We start from the raw sequence: 4,912 nt of genomic DNA, 5'->3' as shown, positions 1-4,912 counted from the left end.
TGTGGGGTGGGAGGGAGGGTTTTTTAACTTGTCCCAGGTTTAGCTTTATTAGCCCCCTTGCTTGCTCTCAGGCACTACACCAGGAATCTGTCTAGTTACAGTTTTGTGACTGTGCTAGGGGCTGTCAGAAAGCACTGCCCCTATGTGGACGTGCTGAGCCCTGCTAGGAGGAGAAGCCTGCAAGCCCGTGCATAGGAAAGCGGAACATCCTATGCCTGTCCTCAGGGGCATCATCTTCCCTTCCCAAATGCCTCTGCAGATAGGAACCTTTTGGGAGGATAGAAGATCTGCTCAAACCTTGCCCTGAGGCATTACTGGGGTATGAGGCCATTCTCAACCTGCAGGCTGCCCCGAGACAGAGGGAAGGCACCATCTTTGTGTGCATCAGGAGACTTTTTTTTCACTGAAACCCTCTAGACCCTACTTTACAGAAGTGCTCTGGGAGTATTGCTTGGGGCCAGTCCTGCCTGGCAAATTTCTCTACAGTTTTTATACAGTTTTTTTATAGGAATGTTTGTGGCTTTACAAAATGTAGGGAGCAATGGAGCAGATTTTGTCTCCACTTCATGCATCTTCCTGTGACCAGAGCTGCCTCGTGCCATTTCTGAGGGGGATTGGGTTTGTAGCAGTCTACAAGCAGAGCGTACATGCAGGGCTGTTTGTGTTAGAAAATCTGTGAGGTCCTGGTCATTTGGTGTTGGATGGTGGCAGAGGTGGATGTGCAGAGCCATGCCCTCTGTGGAGGGTGAAGGCTTCTGTGGTGCCTTTCTGTTAGTGCAGATTGAACTTCTTTTAGAAACATTTTTTTTCATTATATTCCTAGTTCCAGAACTTACTTTCATGTCCTTCTCCTTTCCTTTTTCAAGTGCTTGACAGATCTCACACACTCAGCAGGCTGAGCACCTGCAGGGACTGGAAGGCACTGGCTCAGGGCAGAAGTCTCCCTGCTCTGTTACCATTGCCCTTCAGAGCAGTCTGGCTCACAGATGTTGAATCATGGGACTTTCAAAAGAGGGGGAGGAGATTGGGGACAGGGAGGGGATGGTTTGCCCTTTTTTTCCTTGCCTTTCCGTTGCATCTGTCCAAAGATGTGCAAAATGATTGTCCCTATCACACATGCAAGTAGGGAAAACAGCTTTTGGTGCGTGTACATTGCCACTTCTCTCCATGCATAACCTGCCTGTGCTCCATGTGGATAACTGGAAGCACACAGGTACTGACAGCAGCCTGTCCTGAGCAGGAGTATGCAGCATGACTCCTTCCTGCAAAATCAGAACTCAGGCTGTTCTGCAAGATGCTTCTATGTTTATCCAGCTTTTGCAGAGGGACATGAGAGTTTGAGCTGCTTTAAAAAGCAGAGGAAAAAAGATGGGCTTGTCTTGCTTTTAGCATCTTGGGAGGGTGATTTCATGTGCTGCAGTAGTTGAATGCATGTAATACTGGTCATAGAGCTGCCTGACTTCAACAAGATGGAAACTGGCTAGGAGAAATAGGACTCCCCCAGTGAGCCTGTGCTATAGCTAGGACCAAAATCATGGGGACCGGAGTGCTGCTTCCCACTGTTACTTAGGGACTCTCTGGTGGACTCCTAGCAGTGATCGTTGGCAGCCTGTGCTGCTTACCCCTGCTGGCAGGTGTAGAGGTAAGAATCTCCCCTGCTTCCCAGTGTCAGAAGTCAAAGGAAAGGTTTTAGGGAGGGTTGTTGGTTTTGTGTATCTTAAATCACTGTAGGGGATGCTCTCTTTCAGATGACAGCGGCTACTTCTGCTTTGAGTGCATGTCTCAAGCTTGCTAATTGCTGATTGGCATAAGAACAGCTGTTGTTTTTTGAGGGCTTTAATTGCCCATTACTGAGTTTCTTGGCTATCAGTGATATTTCTGGCGTGACTCATATCCTACCTTTTCTCTCTTAAGTAGCTATTGCCCTGTCTCTAAGCCTTGGGTCTCTTAGTCTCCAAGGTTGTGGTTTTACCCAGCTACAGAAGTGATTTACCTGCAACACCCTCCTGAGTAATCTCACATCTCCCTGATGGTGTGCAGTGTGTTGGAAGCTTTTGCTTTCATAACAGAGGGGAGCAAGGTTTGGAGGAGATGGAGATTCTCAGCCTTCCCTTGTCATTTTAAAGGTGAACAGAGTCCTAGGAGAAGGGCTGCAGGGAATACCAGCTGGAAAAGGGCTTGGGAAGCTGTTGAACTGAAACACCGATAGCTAATGTCATGAGCCAATGAGGGTCTTAGCACTGCTGGCATTTCTCTCCCCTCCAGGGCAATGGATTTTTTTCCTGTCCTACACTGTTCATAAATTTGCTGCCCATCTGTCCCTACAATTTTTTTATATATATGTGTGTGTGTGTGTGTGTATATACTGTAACTTTTTTGTTTGAGGGTGGGAGGAAATTGTTTTATGGATTATGTGAAGAGAGTCTATTTATCCAAATGGAATTAAAGGTAGGAATGCTTTGTGATAAAAGGTGCAACTGGTGGTGGGAAAGTTTCCAGGGGAACATATCTGCCGTCTGAAAACCCTGTTCCAGGGCTTGTGAGCATCTGTTATCTAATAAAGGTGAACATCACCACCATGTCCTATGTGTTAGCCTTCTCCATCACAGCAGCTGCTTTTAAAAGTAGATAAGCCTAAAGAGTCTTTCTAATAGATCTTCGAACACAAGAGCACTTCAGGAAGCTGGGTCATGGAAGTCTCTGCTGCATGTTGGTCATCTTGCACATAATCTGTCTGTAAAATGGAGCTGTAGAGCTTGCAAAGAAAGATGACCAGCCAGGCAGCCGCTTTGCAGAGCAAGTGTGGTGTCTCTGTGCTCCTCTGAAAGCAACCTGAGGAGGAGACTGATGCCCGAGTAGAGTCTTGGGTCACCTAAGTTGCTGTCAGAAGCAAGCAAGGCAAAGTTGCAAGTACCTATTTGCAAAGGAAGCTTTTGCATGTAGATGTGTATAGCTGTGTTTGCACTGCTGGGCTCTTCATCTTTGCTCCTCCTGTGCCTGTGAGGCGTGGTACTGGAGGGCACTGCAGAAGTGGACCTTGCATCATGCTGCTGTAGAGTCAGTGCTGTTTTTTCTGCTTGCTCTAGCACGAGAAAAAAATAGTCCTGGAGAAAATTGCTCCCAGAGCATAGGAGTGTCTGCTGTGCCACCTGCTGACTAAGTTTCCAAGGTCCACTTGTGTGTTTATGTAAGGTGTACAGTGTAAGAGCAGAGCTGTAAAGCTAATAACGTGAGGCTCACAATGGGTTTCAGGGCTTTTTGTTTGAATAAACTCTGGTCTGGTCCTGGCAACTGAATGCTAGTTTGCAGTTGCAGAGTGCATCCTCCAGTTTAGTGTCCAGCATATTTCATTGCATTTTACCAGTCATGACTTCCGGACTTTTTTCTGGTTTCCTTCCACCTCTGGTGCCAGTTTGTAAGATCCTCATTTTCCTTTTTGTGCTAGCTGCTTTTTATAGCCTTTCTTCTAAAGTGAGGTGCAATGCTGCCTTATGTATAGTGCTTTGCCATGTAGCAAACTGATCCATGCTACACCAGCTGCTCTGTGGATCAGAAGGACGTTGACAGCTTGCACGCAGGGCCAGCTTGGTACCAGAGAGCACCTTGATGTACTGCTCAGCTGAGCAGCCAGTCCTTTCTGAGGGAGGGATATGTAAATTAGCACAATAAAAATTATGGTGAACTGCACAAAGGGACTTACTAGCAGAGTCTATGGGAATGGAGTATTACCCAGAGTTGAGGAGGCAGAGGCGGAGAGCACTTAAACCAGCTGGACATACAGAAGTCTGGGGACCAGATGGGATGCACCCAGGGTGCTGAGGGAGCTGGCTGGTGACACCAGCCATATTCATCAATCTGGGCTGCTTGGCCTTAGCTGAGGGAGGTTATGGACAAAGTTCTCCTAGATGTGTGTGGAAGAAAGGAAGGTGACTGGGAACAACTAGCTTGGATTTACCAGGAGTAAATTGTGCCTGAGCAATTTGGGAGTTTTTGATGTGTTGACTAGCTATGTGAACAAGGGGAGAGCACTGGATGTCATCTATTACCTTGAATTTAGCAAGGCCTTTGGCATGGTCTCCCACAGTAGCCAAATCCATGAAAGATAAAATGCAGAGGTAGATGGATGGAAATTGATTGGATAGTTGGTCTCCAAGAGGTAGGATCATCAGCACAGTACAATTGTTGGCCTGGTGTCCCTCAGCAATCTATACTGGAGGCAATACAGTATGTAGTAAGGACCTGCATTAGGAGTACAGTCCTAGCAAGCTCATGAGTGCAATTAAATGGGGGGGGGGGAAGGTCAACATAATGCAGGCAGAGCTGCTATTCTGAGGGACCTCGACAAGCTGAAAAAAGGGGCTAATGGGAACCTCATGAAGTTCAAGAACAGTAAGTGCAAAGACTGCATCTAGAAGGGCATAACCCCCTGCAAGAGGCACAGCTGGGAGATGCCCAGCTGGAAAGCAGCTTTGCAGAAAAGGCTGTGGAGGAGTCCTGGTGGACCAGAAGCTGAATGAGAGCCAGCACTATGCTCCTGGAGTAAGGAAGGCCACCACAGCGGGAGTGCAGCTAGCAGGCTGAGTGTGGTATGTCCTCTCCTACTGGTGAGAGCCTAGGTGCATCGCTGCATCCAGTTTTGTGACCCCTGCTCCTGGGACTACGGGGCCAAGGTACAGCAAACCTGAGGGAGAGCTACAGCGTATGTATGAGGAGAGCTGAAAGGAACTGGGCTGCTTCAGCCTGGGAAGAGGAAGGTGAGGGGGGAATTTACGGCTGTCTGTAACTACCTGAAGCAAGAGATGAAGCCTTGCTCTTCCCTGAGGGGCACAGGGGAGGGAGGGAGGGGAGGCGGCGGCAGACAACGTGGAGAGGAGAAACATGGCTTGGGTAGGAGGAAAAGTTGTTCCCTGCG

The sequence above is a fragment of the Rhea pennata genome, chromosome 1 (assembly GCF_028389875.1).
Source record: "Rhea pennata isolate bPtePen1 chromosome 1, bPtePen1.pri, whole genome shotgun sequence".
In the NCBI taxonomy this organism is placed as follows: domain Eukaryota; kingdom Metazoa; phylum Chordata; class Aves; order Rheiformes; family Rheidae; genus Rhea; species Rhea pennata.
This window is presented reverse-complemented; position numbering follows the sequence as displayed.